The sequence below is a fragment of the Tursiops truncatus genome, chromosome 10 (genome assembly GCF_011762595.2).
Source record: "Tursiops truncatus isolate mTurTru1 chromosome 10, mTurTru1.mat.Y, whole genome shotgun sequence".
Lineage (NCBI taxonomy): Eukaryota > Metazoa > Chordata > Mammalia > Artiodactyla > Delphinidae > Tursiops > Tursiops truncatus.
In genome coordinates, this window is record NC_047043.1 from 27177846 (window position 1) to 27197321 (window position 19476).

Sequence of the window (19476 nt, forward strand, 5' to 3'; positions counted from 1 at the left end):
GGCTCACGGGCCCAGCCGCTCTGTGGCATGTGGGATCTTCCCGGACCAGGGCACAAACCCACGTCCCCTGCATCGGCAGGCAGACTCTCAACCACTGCGCCACCAGGGAAGCGCTGTTGGAAGATTTTTAATCACAGTTTCAATTTCATTACTTGTGATTGGTCTGTTCATATTTTCAATTTCTTCCTGGTTCAGTCCTGGAAGGTTATACCTTTCTAAGAATTTGTCCATGTCTTCCAGGTTGTCCACTTTATTGGTATAGAGTTGCTTGTAGTAGTCTCTTAGGATGCTTTGTATTTCTGCAGTGTCTGTTGTAACTTCTCCTTTTTCATTTCTAATTTTACTGATTTGAGTCCTCTCTCTCTTTTTCTTGATGAGTCTGGCTAATGGTTTATCAATTTTGTTTATCTTCTCAAAGAACCAGCTTTTAGTTTTATTGATCTTTGCTATTGTTTTCTTTGTTTCTATTTCATTTATTTCTGCTCTGATCTTTATGATTTCTTTCCTTCTGCTAACTTTGGGTTTTGTTTGTTCTTCTTTCTCTAGTTCCTTTAGGTCTAAGGTTAGATTGTTTATTTGATATTTTTCTTGTTTCTTGAGGTAGGCTTATATAGGCATTTGGATTGTCGTGTTTTCATTGTCATTTGTCTCTAGATATTTTTTGATTTCTCCTTTGATTTCTTCAGTGATCTCTTGGTTATGTAGTAACGTATTGTTTAGCCTCCATGTGTTTATGTTTTTTACGTTTTTTTCCCTGTAATTGATTTCTAATCTCATAGCATTGTGGTCAGAAAAGCTGCTTGATATGATTTCAATTTTCTTAAATTTTCTGAGGCTTGATTTGTGACCCAAGATGTGATCTATCCTGGATAATGTTCCGTGTACACTTGAGAAGAAAGTGTAATCTGCTGTTTTTGGATGGAATGTCCTATAAATACCAATTAAATTTATCTGTTCTATTGTGTTATTTAAAGCTTGTGTTTCCTTATTAATTTTCTGTTTGGATGATCTGTCCATTGGTGTAAGTTTGGTATTATAGTCCCCCACTATTATTGTGTTACTGTCAATTTCCTCTTTTATAGCTGTTAGCACCTTATGTATTGAGGTGCTCCTTTGTTGGGTGCATATATATTTATAATTGTTATATCTTTTTCTTGGATTGATCCCTTGATCATTATGTAGTGTCCTTCCTTGTCTCTTGTAACATTCTTTATTTTAAAGTCTATTTTATCTGATATGAGTATTGGTACTCCAGCTTTCTTTTGATTTCCATTTGCATGTAATATCATTTTCCATCCCCTCACTTTCAGTCTGTATGTGTCCCTAGGTCTGAAGTGGGTCTCTTATAGATAGCATATATATGGGTCTTGTTTTTGTATCCATGTAGTGAGCCTGTGTCTTTTGGTTGGAGCATTTAATCCGTTCACATTTAAGGTAATTATTGATATGTATGTTCCTATTACCATTTTCTTAATTGTTTTGGGTTTTTTTTTTTAGGTCCTTTTCTTCACTTGTGTTTCCCACTTAGAGAAGCTCCTTTAGCATTTGTTGTAGAGCTGGTTTGGTGATGCTGAATTCTCTTAGCTTTTGCCTGTCTGTAAAGCTTTTGATTTCTCCATGACTCTGAATGAGATCCTTACCAAGTAGAGTAATCTTGGTTGTAGGTTTTTCCCTTTCATCATTTTAAATATGTCATGCCACTCCCTTCTGGCTTGTGGAGTATTCTGCTGAGAAATCAGCTGTTAACGTTATGGGAGTTCCCTTGTATGTTATTTGTCATTTTCCCCTTGCTGCTTTCGATAATTTTTCTTTGTCTTTAAGTTTTGCCAATTTGATTACTGTGTGTTGTCACATGTTTCTCTTTGGGTTTATCCTGTATGGGACTCTCTGTGCTTCCTGGACTTGGGTGGCTATTTCCTTTCTCATGTTAGGGAAGTTTTCGACTATAATCTCTTCAGATATTTTCTCGGGTCCTTTCTCTCTCTCTTCTCCTTCTGAGACCCCTATAATGCGAATGTTGTTGCATTTAATGTTGTCCCCAAGGTCTCTTAGGCATCTTCATTTCTTTTCATTCTTTTTTCTTTATTCTGTTCCGCAGCAGTGAATTCCACCATTCTGTCTTCCAGGTCACTTATCCGTTCTTCTGCCTCAGTTATTCTGCTATTGATTCCTTCTAGTGTATTTTTCATTTCAGTTATTGTGTTGTTCATCTCTGTTTGTTTGTTCTTTAATTCTTCTAGATCTTTGTTAAACATTTCTTGCATCTTCTCTATCTTGGCCTCCATTCTTTTTCTGAGGTCCTAGATCATCTTCACTATCATTATTCTGAATTCTTTTTCTGGAAGGTTGCCTATGTCCACTTCATTTAGTTGTTTTTCTGGGGTTTTATCTTGTTCCTTCATCTGGTACATAGCCCTCTGCCTTTTCTGTCTTTCTGTTAATGTGGCTTTTGTTCCACAGGATGCAGGATTGTAGTTCTTCTTCGAGGAGCTGTTATTTTTAAGCTTTGGTTTTTCATCAATTAGCATTTCATAAAAAGCCGTGTAAGGAGATGTTGAGTTAAACTTTTTTCTTTTATTAACATTCATATCACGGACTCTGTTATTAATATATTTTATTACTATTAAAGGTTCATTGACTTTGTCAACACTGGGAGAAAATAAAATGACTTTACATAACCATAAGTTACTATAACATATGGACTTTCAGCAGCGATTCTCTTGCATTCAAATTTTGCTGAGCTACAGAAAATATGTCTATAATTAAGGCGCTTGTGGTTATCCTTGTTCAAATCTCTGCTCAGCTAAATTAAGAATACTGCTAGTGTTAATTGATATCCTAAAATACGCTTTTACAACTTTGCCCAGCTTGAGTTCCTACTGATCTATGCATCACACATAATTACTTAAATAGAAATAACTTGTTTGGACAGTAAAGTTTCTTAGGAATACAAAGTTCTGTCATATTTGAACAACTGATGTTTAGGAAGTCTTTGTTTTTGGCTATTTTGATAGTAATCACCAATGTCTGAGGATGTAATGGAGGGATGGGAAAAGAAAAGGGAACACACAGGGAAGTTTTCCATGTTTCATTTTAAGACTTTGAGAGCCAAGTGAACAGATTTGCAAGGACAGATTGAGGGTTGTGAGTTGCAACAAAGTAATTGTACCTTCCATCAGCTTCATACAGCCAAGATCTTCGGGTTCTGGAGCACTGGATTAGCCAAGGTTAAAGAAATCTGTGCTAAACTCTCATCAAAACATGTGTAAACACTTTCTCTGCCACTTACTAATCCTGATTCAAAATAATATTAAAAATATCTCCCGGGGCTTCCCTGGTGGTGCAGTGGTTGAGAGTCCGCCTGCCGATGCAGGGGACGCTGGTTCGTGCCCCGGTCCGGGAAGATCCCGCATGCCGCGGAGTGGCTGGGCCCATGAGCCATGGCCGCTGAGCCTGCACGTCCGGAGCCTGTGCCCCGCAACGGGAGAGGCTGCAACAGTGAGAGGCCCGTGTACCGCAAAAAAAAAAAAATCTCCCAAGATGTAATAAATGAACCGTTGTCATGTTATTACAGGATCATGTTAATAATAAATGTATGTGAAAGGCTTATTTACTTAAAAAAGTAAATACTTAAAAAGTTAATCTTGATTAGTTAAAAAAATATTTCTTTTTTACTACTTCATTGTGTATGTGTGTGTGTGTGTATACAACTTCGAGTTTTTTATAATCACTTACCTTTTCCAAACAATCCAAATAGTATTAACCCCTCTCTGGTTTGAGAGATAGGATGATAATCTGATGCACTCTGGAACTCTTATTCTTCAACACTTCTAAATATCTTGAGCTTCATGTCAAAAAATCTAAGGAATTGAGATTCTTGTCTTTTGTAAATGTTCTCAGGTTTGGTGAAATATGACAAGTGATAAATTTGTTATTAGGCATTCATGCCATTGTCACAACCCCTCTCTTTTCAAATAGTGAGATGTTACTCCAGTGGCTTGGAAATTTACTAAACTGATTACTGAGCAACTGAGAATAGCTCTGATGCGTCTGTTAAATATTTCATAAAGACAAGGCAAATAAAGTAGAAATTACTTTGTGGAAAACAGGATACCCTCAAGCAGCCAGAGGTTCTCACCAATATCCCCTTCGAATAATTTATTTTCCTTCCATATCCAGAATATAAAAATATTTTCAAAGTCTTCAAAACATTTTACCCTTAATAGAAGCAGAGCAAAAAAACCAAAGAGTTTAATAGTAAGTACTTGATTTTGGTTTAACAACTCACTGCATAAATTTAAAATATTCTTACCTTTTAGTTCTTCCAACACACTTCTATAAGGTAAAATACCTTCTAGAGCACAAAATATTTGGAATCTTCTTCAGTACACAGTTATTTTTATTCCAGAATAAGACTCATTCAGGTACAAAGTGTTCATTTTTCAGCTGCACATTGTGTATATCATACAATTTCTCCTTACTTAACTTGGCATAGTTTAAAAAAATAGATTCGTAAGGCATCTTTATTTTTTTTCTTTTGCACAATTTCTTTTTTTGTGGTTGTTGGAACATCTTATTTCTGTCTCTGCCTCTTGTTGACCACTCTCTCTCTCTCTCTGTCACACACACACACACACACACACAGACACACACACACACACACACAATTCTTAGATCCCTGTAGAAACTGGATACTTTCCTGTGAAAGTTTTAGGTTTATTCTCATTTGACTTGCTCTTCTACACAATTACATTGTTCATGTCTCCTGAACTCTTGTCCAATACACTTTACAATTGTCTTTGATTCGCGTCACTTTTTTTTTTAACATCTTTATTGGAGTATAATTGCTTTACAATGTTGTGTTAGTTTCTGCTGTATAACAAAGTGAATCAGCTATACATTTACATATATCCCCATATCCCCTCCCTCTTGCGTCTCCCTCCCACCCTCCCTATCCCACCCCTCTAGGTGGTCACAAAGCACCGAGGTGATCTCCCTGTGCTATGCAGCTGCTTCCCACTAGCTATCTACTTTACATTTGGTATTGTATATATAAAATATATCTATTTTACGTTTGGTATTGTATATATGTCAATGCTACTCTCTCACTTCGTCCCGGCTTACCCTTCCCCCTCCCCGTGTCCTCTGGTCCATTCTCTACATCTGCCTCTTTATTCCTGTCCTGCCCCTAGGTTCATCAGAACCTTTTTTTTTTTTTTTTAGATTCCACATATATGTGTTAGCATATGGTATTTGTTTTTCTCTTTCTGACTTCACTTTGCATGACAGACTCTAGGTCCATCCACCTCACTACAAATAACTCAATTTCGTTTCTTTTTATGGCTGAGTAATATTCCATTGTATATATGTGTCACATCTTCCTTATCCATTCATCTGTCGATGGACACTTAGGTTGCTTACATGTCCTGGCTATTGTAAATAGAGCTGTAATGAACATTGTGGTACATGACTCTTTTTGAATTATGGTTTTCTCAGGGTATATGCCCAGTAGTGGGATTGCTGGGTCATGGTCATATGGTAGTTCTATATTTAGTTTTTTAAGGAACCTCCGTACTGTTCTCCGTAGTGGCTGTATCCATTTACATTCAGTGGGACTGTTTTAACCTGAGTCTTCATCTCTGCTCCCGTATCCATTTTGTCTCTTCCCAGTGTGCTTTCCATACAGTTACGTTAATTCAGCTGTGCTTTGGTTGCATCTCATTATAGTAGAGACAACCTGATGTTTATATCCCAGGAGTCAAATAGTTGAGTCCACACAGTCAGTGTCTCCCACAGGTCATCTGTGAAGCCATCATTTGATGAGAGGCTGCTGGGCCTGGTTTCTGTCTGGCCATTTTGCCTGCCCTGGTTCTGATCAGCATCACTATTTTGGTTACAATTTCTGTTTTCCATTGTTCAAGTTTAAAAAAATTTTATTTGCTTGTTTTTCTACTTATTCATGATTATCTGTATACATACAGTTACAGAGAGAGGAAAATGTGCATCTATCTACCCATGATAAAATGACTAAAATAGAACATCCATACATGTCATTTCACTAATTAAATTGATAGAAATTAATCACAGACTATTATTTCAATCTTCCTTTTTTGTCATTACCACTTGAAATAGTTTATAATAACTGGTTGTTCATTGGTCTGTCATTGTTTTAGGTGTTTCACGTTACTGGCAGTGGAGATATTCATTGTCTATTGGGATAGAGATAAAAATTGGTCAGAAGTAAAGGAACAATTTTTAACATGGAAAATGGTTAATAGGAGACATGTTGGAAACAATCTCTGTGTAGGAGCAAAATTTTGTTGAAACAAATACCTCATGTTACAATATTTCCACATACAGAAAAAACAATCCTTATGAACCTGGCAGGATACTTCATGGCTACAATGTGCTCCTCACTCAAAACAGTCTAGCATCAATTTCAAGTGGTCTCATTTCTCAATCACAGTGACATTGATAAATGTAAACTTGGTGGAAAATAATAGAGTCTAACAGTTAGACCATAAGGAAGTGCTATCATGAGATGATTCGGTAATAAAAGCAATAAATACCTTCTAGCGAATTTTGGGTAGAGTCTTGCTAACGGTGTTACAGAATTATTAAAAAGGTAATGAAAGGGCTTCCCTGGTGGCGCAGTGGTTGGGAGTCCGCCTGCCGATGCAGGGGACAGTGGTTCGTGCCCCAGTCCAGGAGGATCCCACATGCCGCAGAGCGGCTGGGCCCGTGAGCCATGGCCGCTGAGCCTGCGCGTCCGGAGCCTGTGCTCCGCAGCGGGAGAGGCTACAGCAGTGAGAGGCCTGCGTACCGCAAAAAAAAAAAAAAGGTAATGAAAGCAGGTTTCAAAACAATTAAAATCAAGCTAAATGCAGGAGAAAAATAAAAAGCAAGAAGTAAATCAAATTAACTTCAAGATGATGACCCATTGCGAAGTCTCACCTACTGCTTTGTTCTAGATTCATAAAAGATTATTTTTTTTAAATTGTAATGCTAAAAGAGTTGGCAGACTCATTGCAATTTGGGAGCAAAGTTCTCAATGTGACTTACAAATTAATTAAATAAACTGTTGGCAACACTAACAGAATATTGGGGGAAGCTGGAAAATTGTATGTTATAGAAGCCAATTTATTTCTTTTAGAGAGACTATTGAAAACACATTTTAAAGTTATATTTTTCTTTCCAAAATTAAAAAAATAGCAAATCTACATTAATAAAATTATTACCAGTCTCTAAATTTACTGTACCATTAGCTAATTTATGCTAGGACTGTCTAAAGCAGTTTTGTCCCATGGAACTTTCTGAGATTACAAAAATGTTCCTTATTTGCACTGCCTGATTGATTGTCACCAGTTATTGAGCCTTGAAGTGTGGCTAGTGTGATTGATGAACTAGACTTTTAATTTTATTTAATTTTTATTAATTTACATTTAAAGAGCCCTATGTGGCTGACGGTTACAGTACTAGATATCTCTGAAGCTTAAATTGTGTATTTCAAACGTTTGAGCTTTTCAAGACAAACTGATTCTAAGCTTGTTATGATGAATTAATGTAGTTTGAAGACAATGAAACGTGTTCAATGAATCTGAGAAATTAATCAGATGTACATGAAACTAATTTTTCAACAATATTTTAAAACGCAGGGCAGGCAGGCATGCTCACTTTCTGTGAGAAGGTGACATTCAGTGGAGCACATTGTTTAAACAGATGAAATATTGTACATGTCTCTTTACTCTCTCTTGCACTGTCTGCACAACCAGGGCTGCAACGTCCAATACAGTGACCACAAGCCACAGGTCCCTCTTGAGCACTTGAAATGTGGCTTGAAATGTGGTCAGGATTGAGTTGTGCTGTAAGGATAAAACAGACACCAGATTTCAAACACCTAGAATGAAATAAAGAATGTAAAATATGTCCAAAATTTTACATGTTGAAATGACAGTATTTTGGCTGCTGAGTTAAGTAATCGTATCATAAGTAATTTCACCTGTTTTTTTTTGTTTTGTATTGTTTTTTTTGCGGTATGCGGGCCTCTCACTGCTGTGGCCTCTCCCGCTGCGCAGCACAGGCTCCAGACACGCAGGCTCAGCAGCCATTGCCCACGGGTCCAGCCGCTCTGCAGCACGCGGGATCCTCCAGGACCGGGGCACGAACCCGCGTCCCCTGCATCGGCAGGTGGACTCCCAACCACTGCGCCACCAGGGAAGCCCAATTTCACCTGTTTATTCTTACTTTTCCAGTGCAGCTACTAGAAATTTTTAAATCATGGACATGGCTCACGTTGTTTCCATGGGACAGCCATGGAAACAAAGCCTAGAGGGATTTGAGTTGGCCAGTACAGTAAGTCCCCTATGTACGAACCTTCAAGTTGCAAACTTTCAAAGGTGGGAACGTGCGTTCACATGTCCAATCACATAAGTTAGTTCACGTGTCTGGCATATATTGTCACACGCGTGTATCCTCTACAAGCGGTTGTGCTTTTGTGTCCTTTACTGTACAGTACTGTGTAGAATACAGTAGTACAGTATCTTTATTTCAAGCCCAGGATGTCCGGAAGCAAGCGTAAAAGCAGCGGTGATGTAGCTGGTACTACTGTACTTTTCAAGGTACTGTACTGTAAGGTTTAAGATGTTTTCTTTATTTTTTGTGTTTGTTTTTTATGTATTATTTGTGTGAAAAGTATTATAAACCTAGTACAGTACAGTACTATATAGCTGATTGTGTTAGTTGAGTACCTAGACTAACTTCGTTGGACTTAACCAACAAATTGGACTTACAAATGCACTCTCGGAACAGAACTCATTCATATGTAGGGCACTTACTGTATTTGCCTCTCCTCAAAGTTTGTTTAGGGTCAGCATGGTTTTGAACAAGGTAAAATCATGACTCATACAAATCTGAAATAAATATGTTTCAAAGATATTATCTAACTCATTAATTAAATGAGGAAATGAGACAGATGTTACAACTGGTTCAATGGAGAATCCAAATAGATACCTTTATAGAACTGGAATATTGAAATGAACTTGCAAATGGTACAAAACTGGCTTTAACACTTCCCTGGCGTTCCAGTTGTTAAGACTCTGTGCTCCCAATGCAGGGGGCACAGTTCCATCCCTGGTCGGGGAACTAAGATCCCACATGCCTCATGGCATGGCCAAAAAAAAAAAGAAAAGAAAGAAAAAGGAAATCTATTTGCATTGCTACAATTTTTTTAAATTAGTTTTTATTGGAGTTGCTCCAGAATATACGAACAGCTCATGCAGCACAATATCAAAAAAACCAAATGATCCAATCAAAAAAATGGGTGGAAGACCTAAATAGGCATTTCTCCAAAGAAGACATACAGATGGCCAACAAACACATGAAAAGATGCTCAACATTACTACGTATTAGTTTGCTACAATTTAGATTTAATCTCTACAGAGTTGTAAAATAGACAGTCCTGAATATGCTATAGGGTCAAATAACCTTCAGAGGCCCTCACATTCCATTGAAAGGATACCCAGTAATCCTCTTTGCTTATTTCAAAGTCTTACATTTCCCCTTACGTATGAGGCTTCAGTTAGAAATAATTTCATTCGTATCTCTGAATGTCAGTCTTCTCTTATATGCTGGGCCAGCAAAGAGATTAGCCAGTGAAAATGACAGTGATTATATCTCTTGAGAAGATTTCTGTGAACATATCTTAAATCCAGAGGTAGAATGTAGGACAAGAAAGAAATATGATGGAAGTAAATGGATTTAAAGGTTGCATTTTCAGAAGATGTTTCCTCATTTGTTAAAATTACCTGCTCTGAGTAAGGCCTTGTGAGATACAGAGAAGCGCTAGGGAATACCCCTGCTTTAAGCCAGTTCTATTCTTACTTGGAATATAATATGTATTTGAAAATTAATGCAAGGTCTTAAAGCAGAATTGGAGACTGAGGCAAAATGTATTTTAAAAGCTAAGGAATAGGAATAATTAAGTGGTTTAGGGTGGACTGGAAAGACTTCTCAGAGGAGGTAGAGCTTGAACTGAATATGTAACAAGGATCAAAGTTTACAAATATTAAGGACTGGAAGGCAAGGCTTTCTAGGCTTTCAATTTTTTTTTTTTTTTTACGTGGGAAGGTGGCCTTTATTTATTTATTTTTTGTTCATGCATTTGTTTACTTCAGTGCATACAATTGGGTACCTATTCTGTGCAATGCACTGTTTTAGGTGCTGGGAGCCATCTGTGAAAGCACTCTAATCACATAGGCTTTCAATATTAATTAGGAAAAAACTCTAGTTTGCCAGTGTTCATCTTAAAGCTTTATGTCCTGAACCTAAACTAATTTTATTGTCAACCTAATATATTCAGTTTTTCTCTAAAGAATTTGGTAATCTATTTGGATAGACAACATTTCTCATGATAAGAGTAAGTAAATACCATAGGAAGAATGGGAAGGGACTGATACTTATTAAGCACTATGTATGATTTATTAAAAAATACAAGTAAGCAAAAATTCACATAACTCTTTTATGCTTCATTAATTAGAAAATCTCTAAAAAATTTCTAAGATATAGGTGTTGATGAAAAAAAGCACTCCTATCAACAGGAGCCCCCTCTGTACCAATATAGAAGAGAGAGAAAATGATTTAATATTGAGTAAGCATTATTTGATCTACATGCATGTGAGATAGCATGAAAGTGACTACAGAACCTGGAAAGAGGTTCACACAAATTTCTACAGGCAAAGTATAGAAGAAAGAACGATTAAATTTCTCTTACTTCCATGAGCAACAAATAGATACATCTTGTGATTGTCTCCTGTACATCTTGTGAGAAAGTTAATTTCAGAGATATGTGTTTGCACTGTTAAGTGAACAGGTTGGGACTCTTACTGAGATTGTTACGTTTTCAGAGAGACATCCCGAAGATAATAGGATGGAGAGGTAGTTGCCTCAATCCTTAAAAACAATATTTACTTCACATAGGAAGATGCCTGATAACGTCGAAGGCATTCTTCTCTAAAGCTCCTACTTCTCCATCCTTACGTGTATTTATTCCTCTATGTAAAGATAAAGAATTGTTCTCGGGGCTTCCCTGGTGGCGCAGTGGTTGAGAGTCCGCCTGCCGATGCAGGGCACACGGGTTCGTGCCCCGGTCCGGGAAGATCCCACATGCCGCGGAGCGGCTGGGCCCGTGAGCCATGGCCGCTGAGCCTGCACGTCCGGAGTCTGTGCTCTGCGACGGGAGAGGCCACAGCAGTGAGAGGCCCGTGTACCGCAAAAAAAACCACAACAATTGTTCTCACATTTTTCCACTGACCAGTAGGAAATACCCTAAGGTGAGATAGTTTTAGAATCCACAGGAAGTGAGAACATCACAGAGAACAACGTAGCTCAAGAGTCTCTGCCATCATTCCAGAAATGGAGGTTAAATCAGGAAGGCAGAACATAGAAGCAAACCATCCAAGCACCCATCTGTGCCTAAAACCATAGTAAACGTCTGCACCAACTGACAAAACCCCAGCTTCTGGAAGTAAGGTTTTTAAAAACGCTTCAGAGCAGTGCTCCAGTACTAGAGAACCTTAGTTATCTGTTGAAATTATAGCACAAGAAAGAAAATAAGTAGAACAAAATCTCATAGAGAAGTAAGCAAGATGTTTGAGAAAGAAAGGAATGCCAGGTACCCAAAAGCCATCCTAGAAACAAGCAGACCTTAAAACAAGCTAGAAACCAGAGAACTGCAGGGACCACTGCAACCAGGACTGAGTGACGGGCTCAATCATGGGCTCTTAGCTTAATTCTAAACTGAGGATATTGACATAACCAGAGCCTGCCTGTCAGGCTTTCGAGAACCACTGTGGCACTGCGTCTGAAGCTGGGAAGGGGAGCATACTTCGATGTCAGGGACTGAGGAGTTAGAAGGGGACAGAGTTAACAAGGATGAGCACATTCGTGTAGTGGGGTGATGAAAAGCCTGGTTCAATCCCAATTGTCCAGAATTTTCCTATTTATTTGCATTCATTCCTAATCAATCCCAAGAACTTTTTCTGCTCAAATGCTGTTCCATTTGAATGTTAAGTGACATTATTTTTCTGATCAAATGAGCTTGGTTTGTCCTTTCACATACCAATTTGCTGCCAATCAATTTCCATTTGTAGACATCCCGGCATGTTGTTAACTGGGTCTCGTACCCCACAGAAAAAACAAGAATGCTGATCCACTATGTATTTTATTTTTCACTCTCAGTAATATTCTGAGTTACACTTATAAAACAATTATTTTAACAGCTATTTATTTCCTAAAAGCAAGCAATATAAAATATTTTTAGTCTGGCACAAAAATGATAGCATTTGGGACAACTTTGTGTTTGGTGCTGTAATTTGCCTATTGCCATTCTGATTTTTTAAAAAAGTAATTCAGACTATGTTCTTAAAGAGTGTTGTTTAGAGAGGAATGGCAATTGCATTTTCCATAAACTTCTTTCTTACCGTATTATAATGTCCTAGAATGAAGTTCCTGCTAGAGAGCAGTTTTATATGAAAGGATTGTTTTTGCTCATTTTGCTACTGTACTTCATATAGTTAGAGACCTGATAAGAACAGAAAAAACGACCAAGAGCTAGAGAGTCTTAAATCATGAATATTACAGTTAGAGCAAAGAAGTTCTCCTTATCCCAACTTGATATCCATAAGCAACACAAAATTTTTCTTTTTGAGTAGAAGCAACAAAGATCAAGTTATGATGGTCCAGTCACTGAAATGCTTGCATACCAACAATGGGATAGGAATTTCAATTAATCAAAACAAGACAGTCTACGTGTCATTGAATGAATCAAGTCCCACTGTTCGCTGCTTATAAAATCAATACTCACAGATGTTGGTAGAAAGTAAAGGTGCCTTTAATCAGAATGCTGACAATCTGGGGAGATGGCGAACATAATGTCCCCCAAAAACCACCTCCAAAGATTCTGCTCAGTCATGGAAGCTTTTAAAGGGAAACAGGGAAGTAATCTCGGTTAATCATTGAGACAGAGGGTCAGAGTCATCTGTCTGCAGGCTTGTATGCAGGCTCGTCAACTTGTGATCTTCTTCTAGATGTTATCTTGTTCACACAGTTTATCCGGAGATTACTGAAGTGGAAGCTAGAGAAGAGATCTGGTCATCTGTTAATTACTTATTCTTCATTTCTACTTCTTTGATCTACTGAAAGAACCGACAAGTTAGGCAAGGTATTGTGTGATTAAAAGATTTGAAAAGTGTGCTTGGGCTGGAGATAGGTAGAGCATGGGGGTGCCTAGTTTCAAAGTTAGTTACAATACAGCTTTGCTAAAGTGACAAGAAAAGGGGCTTCCTGCTGAGGGCGGTTTCCTGCAAAGAGCTGCTTACAAAGGGAGTATCAATCCCTTTGAATTGAATCACAGCAGTAGCAAAAAAAACCAATAAGATAAGCAAATAAACATGCCAAAATGATCTTACATGGACTATGCCTAAAATACATTTTTTAAAAAACCTCTTCTTGTCTGCCATGTAGGAGGAAAAGCATTATCCACTTCAGTATGAGTCGTGGAATCTTATACAGTGAGAAGAGATTTATCCCATGTTAATTGCTCAGTGACTAGCAGAAATCAGTCAATCAGGAAAGAGTTATAGAGCACCCAGGGGCCCCTAACTCTATGATATATGTTACAGGGATATAGTCCTCAATTTCACATTTATAACTTTGCAAGACAAACAGACAAAATGTCATAAAAAACTTAGATAAGCCATTATATAATCATTTGTTAACCTGAGTTCAGTTAGCTCAGAAAAAAACAATTATTGTGAGGGGAGAGGGGGCTGTGATGTTATCAGAGGAAAGTGTGATGTCAGAAGGACTGAGGTGAACTTCGGAGAAAGGGTACCTTCTACACAGGTAATGAATCAAAGGGTCCAGGCAATTGCAAAGGTAGGGAAAAGGCAAAAACAAAGGCATAGAAGTGGGAATAGAAATGGGTTGTATGTGTGATGTGAATAAAACTAGGAAGACTAAAGTGAGAATTATGTGTTGAAGCCTGGAGTGGATAAAACTTCCTAGGAAGAATCAAGGGTGGTAACAATGATAGCCAGACAAAAGCATTTAGGTTTCCAAACATGAGTCCTTGATTAGAATCCTAAGCATATGGAGGAGTCAAAAAAACTTGAAAACATATGTTGTTTCCTTCTTTCCTGAACAGAAAGAAGTAGCTTTAAATCACTCTCACACACACACACACACACACACACACACACACACACACGCGCGCACACATGCACACGCACCCCTCAATTTCTTAGAAAAATTATGGGTTAAGAAGTCATCTAGAATCTATATAAGGTTAAACTGTGGAAAGCAGTGCAAATAAAATGTATTACCTTGAAGGAAAGTGTCTCTCACATTAAGAGCTCCGAGGAAATGGGCTGTTGTTTCCAGGCCAGCCTGAATTAACTGGTATGTTCTTAAGGTCATTTTAGAATAAAGGAAAAAATTGAAGGAGACCAATAAAAACTCACCCTGGGCTACAGAGTCTTCTGGTGCGTCCCCTCTGCAAAGAGTTATTACTGACCTCAGGTCCGAGATAATTCTCCTCCTCTCCCCTCAGCATCTCCACTGCTTCCTTGGACAGCAAGGTGATGGATCAAGGGGCTGTCAGGTCTCCTTTAAGAACCAGAAGCACAGATGGATTGATTGTCACATTAGTGGCAACTCCCTGAGAGGAAAGAAGTTGAAATAGAAGCTCTGGGCAATTGCAGCCAAGCAGAGAGAGCTTGTACTGTCAACATGGTATTTTTTTGTTTGTTCAGTTGCTTAGATACCAAAAGTGGGAAATAATTATATGAGGCTATTGAACAAAGTTTTACCTTGAAGTCTTAGCTTCCTAATAAATGTATGACACCAGAATTCTAAAAATAGTGAAGCTAACGAAATTAGCTGCAGAATCCTTTTGTATTAGGAATAAGCATGTTAATAATCATTTACATCACCAGAGACCACGCAGCATGTTCAGGCTTTTCTAATTACTTAATGGTTTTAACTTCATTAAAAACAGGCTCTGCATGAACATATTTTCAGTGTTTTAAAAATGAGCACCAGAAATTTTATAAAAAGAGCTTCTGAGACTAAAAGAGTCTTAAGTAGTTTACTAGGTGTATTTTTAATATTCTCTGAAAAATATAAAATAAAACCACAGTGAATATTCATTATCACTACACAGATAACCAGTACTGAATATTAATTTGTGGGCTGACATCGCCCTTGTAACAATCCCCAAACTCGATGTAGTTCCCCAACCCCGTGGAGTGGTGTTCGTGAAAGAAAATCAATGCTATTACAATCAAATTGCATTCTGACTGAAGTGCTGATTGGATGATAGAAAAGGTAATTTCACAACGTATATTTTCAAGTCTTTATGAAGCCTAGATGTGTGTAGTTTCTTTCAATGATATAGCAAATTTCATTCAGTTACAATGAACTTAAAAAGAAGAAAGGAGAGAAAAAATAAAGCTTCCATTGTATCTTAGGTTTTGATTACAAATTTCATCATGTAAATACAGGCACAAACCCATTTTAGTGACTCTAATGAAATCTTACATGTCAAAAGAAAACAAATGGTATTATATTTAAAATGGTCTTTCACCCCACTCTTCAGCTAGCTCTGTGCTCCAGAAAAATAGGCTAAGGTTTTAAGGCTACAAGGACTATGCATGAACCTTCTATAAATTAGTTCACAGTTACAACTGTTGGGCACTTAGCTTTGTGACTAGCTTTATATAGAAACGGCAATTCACAGTTTATCTAAAACACTCTATGGTTAATCTTATAGATGTTTAAAGGTGCCTTTGGACATGATGAAAATGATCCTAAACCATTTCAGGACACGTTTGATTAACAGTTTTTGGTCAACCTGAGATATTGAAGCAAATATTTTAATGTGTTCTTTTCAAAGTAATGAAATGGAGGGGAAAACCCCTGCAGAAATATACTTCCTCAGTTCAATTTGAGAACTAGCTTTCTATCATGTTCCAATGATGGGCTTTTACCTCTTGTAGCAGGTTGTCTGCAAAGATGGCTGCCAACCATCCCTCCCTTACTTATATGCATGTACTGCTCTTTCCATCAAGAGAATTCATTTTTCACTCTTCCTTTCAAATCTAAACTGGTCTTGTGACTTCTGACTCATAGAATATGGTAAAAGTGACACTGTGAGATTTGCAGTTCTGGGTCTTAAGAGGTCTTACAGCTTCCATTTTGGGGGGTAAAACAGACACCTAGTCAAGAAGAACAACTAGCTTTCCGAGGAGAGTTCCCATGAAGAGAAAATAACCTTGGGGACGGGGGAGGAATGAAAGAATATAAAGAGAGATAGAATAACCCAGCCAGCCTTTCCAGCCATCCAAGCTGAGGTGTCAGATGTGTGGGAAGCCATCCTGGATTCCTTAGCTCCAAACAAGCCCTCAGCCACTACAGCATGGCACAAAGATGAGCAGACCTGCTAAGTTCTGTGCAAACTGAAAATGATGAGCAAATACATAACGAGTTCTTGTTTTTAATCACTACATTTTAAGGAAGTTTGTTATGCAGCAATAAATAATTGAAACAAAACTCTTTCCAGATTTTCATCTGAAGACCATTATTCTTTCTGCCATTTCTTTCCTTTTCTTTCTTCTGTTTTCTTCCCTCTCTCTCCCACCCTCCCGCCCTCCCTCCTCCCCTTCATCTCATCCCTGAACTTCAGTGCTAGAAGCTCTGTCCTAGGGAACATATACAGATGGTAAAACATGGTCTCTGCTCAAATGGACTTTATATTACAGTAAAGAGAAACATGCTTATAAATGTCTAACTATAATACAATAATAATAGCAAGAATAAAAACAGGGGGCCTACACTGTAGGGGACATTTAGTAGTCTTCTGCACATACTGTATTTCCTTTCTCCCACCTACATTTCTCTGGCAAGGCAATATGATGAGAAAATAGAGTAAATGTATAATAATAATAATAAACATTTATTGAGGCCAAGTTCTTAACATTCAATGTAAAGTTAGTTGATTATATTCATTTTTCTACCGGGAACAATAGGAGAAATAATAAATATGAATGATAACTGAATATAGTTCTTGAAATTACCTAAGGCAGTGAAAACTGTGCCACTTTAGCACAATGGAATCTATGCTCGGTGGCCTCTAGGGACATGCGTGCTGACATACTGCTATGAAAAAGCTGTGTGTCTTCCAAAAAAAAAAAAAACGTTTGTAGACTTTTGAATGTTTAATAATTTTGTAAACCATACCCCTTACCCAGAGTACCACTTATTTAATAAGACAGGTTGTAAATTTACAGTGACAAACGTGTATTCTAAGAAAGAAAATGAGATTATTTGAAATGGTACTTTTTGGAAAGAGGTGGGGAACGAATTTATGCTTGTGCACATCACTTGCAAATCAGCAAAAACAGTCCGCCACCCCCATGAGGGCTGAGGTAGAGGCTGAGGTAGATGCCTCCTCTGCACGTTGCTGTCCTAGTCCTGAAAATATTCAAGTAGCCATGGAGCTGGGAGTCAGGTGTCAAAAATCTGCCAAAATAATTAGCACATTTTCTGAGTTTAATATCACTATTTGTTTTGATGACCTCAGCAACATAAATAATTTTAGATCCCCATCTTATTGGGACTGTTCATTTATTAGAATCCCCAAAGGATCAGGATTACTCATTAGAAAATTTTCACAATAGGGCTCTCCTGTATCCATTTCCTTTAAGTTTTGAAACTACTTGCAAAGGTAGGAAGTTTGATTTTGTTATGCGTATCTTAAAATATAAAATAGGGGCTTCCCTGGTGGCTCAGTGGTTGAGAGTCCGCCTGCCAATGAAGGGGACACAGGTTCGTGCCCCGGTCTGGAAAGATCCCACATGCCACGGAGTGGCTGGGCCCGTGAGCCATGGCCGATGAGCCTGCGCGTCCGGAGCCTGTGCTCCGCAACGGGAGAGGCCACAGCAGTGAGAGGCCAGCGTACTGCAAAAAACAAAAGAAAAGAAAAAAATATATATATATACATAAAATAGAATATGAAATAATATATGTATGTATCACTTGTTTATAATACAAATTATCCTACATTATTATATTATAAGCTGTAACTCGTTTAAAATAGAAGGTAAAAGATTAAATATAATTTCTAAACCTTAGAATGTATTTTTTTTACATTAAACAGGCTTATGGTATAATAATTTAAAAAGCACCTAATTTTAATTGATTCTTTAGAGCAAAATATACGTAGTATTTATTTTGAAGTATGTTCTAAAATGTTATACTGTACTCAATTTTCAGTTTTTTATCAGGGGGTAACAACTCATTTGACACTGAATATTTTAAATTATTGGAAAACCTCCAAGTTTGCAATGTGTTCTTCCTTAAAAAGGAAGTCAAGAACAAAATAAAGTAACTTTAAATGTCATTTAATTAATAAAATTTAGCTTTTATAGAATCCTGAGCTTAATTGGATTGCTGGCATTGCTGAACTCTGATTAAATGCATTTGGATCAATGTTAATATGCTCAACTATGGGGAGCACATCAGAGAATCACTTGTGGTTGGATGAATCATGCCTTTTGCTTTTTCTGGACTAATTTCTTTTTCCTGTATCACTGGATAATGTTTAAAGTTAGTTTTTGTTTAAATGAGAGCCAATTCCAAACTCTAAAGATTATATAACTGAAACCATCATAGACAATCACTCACATATGATAAATGACCATCTAGTCAAGACATAGTTTATAGACTCTTAGTTATGTTAATTCTTGCCATTTTAGTTTTCTTTCTTTTTTTTTTTGGTTTTCTTTCATTTATTCTTTTTCTATATCGCGAGGAAAAAAACTATTGATTTCAACATGATTTACTAAAACATGCTTCCTTTGAAGAAGAAAAAAATGCCAGAGTCCACCAAGTTGTCAGACCTAGGTTAGGAGAAATTTAATCTTACCCTCTCTTGGAAGAAGACAAGGTTAGCTCAGAAATGCATTAATTCTTTGTTCATTTCAGACCAGAGCAGCAGCAAAAACATATTGCCAAAATAAGATGTGTGGATACTCTGACCTGGTTTTGTCCTTGTTAATGATGCTATTTTGTAGTCTTTATATAGTTTAATATACCATTTAATATATGCCCCAAATATATACCATCAAACAGATTTATATCAGGGAATTTATCACCATAATATCATTTAAACTGTATTACTACTCTCTCCTCTAAAATAAGCATTCATCTCATTTTAGAGCTAGGATTTAGTGATCTTTCCATGGTTACACTACTAATAAGAGAGGTGTTGGAATTACTCTCTGTGATGTACGTCACTCTAACAGCCCAGGAATATATTTTTTTGTCCTATAGTCTTACACAGATCACACCATGACGTGAAATAAGCACTAAATATCTTTCAATTTTACCAAATTTATGTTTAAGTAATATTATAATATATAA

The 19476-nt window shown here is 37.3% G+C and overlaps 2 long non-coding RNA genes across 3 annotated transcripts in view; one reads left to right on the forward strand and one right to left on the reverse strand.

Annotated features, from left to right (window-relative positions):
• The window catches only part of LOC109552527 (uncharacterized), a 366036-nt gene that overhangs the window by 188081 nt on the left and 158479 nt on the right, over window positions 1-19476 (forward strand). The window lies entirely within an intron of this gene.
• Window positions 4963-14716, reverse strand: LOC109552528 (uncharacterized). Of its 2 annotated transcripts, none has more exons than XR_002179343.3 (3): window positions 12860-14716; window positions 7675-7862; window positions 4963-6815 (listed from the first exon to the last, which is right to left on the reverse strand). It is a non-coding gene; the product is annotated as an uncharacterized lncRNA (long non-coding RNA). The 2 variants fall into 2 exon arrangements; XR_012334429.1 differs by having other exon boundaries at window positions 4963-7862; window positions 12860-13190; window positions 14517-14711.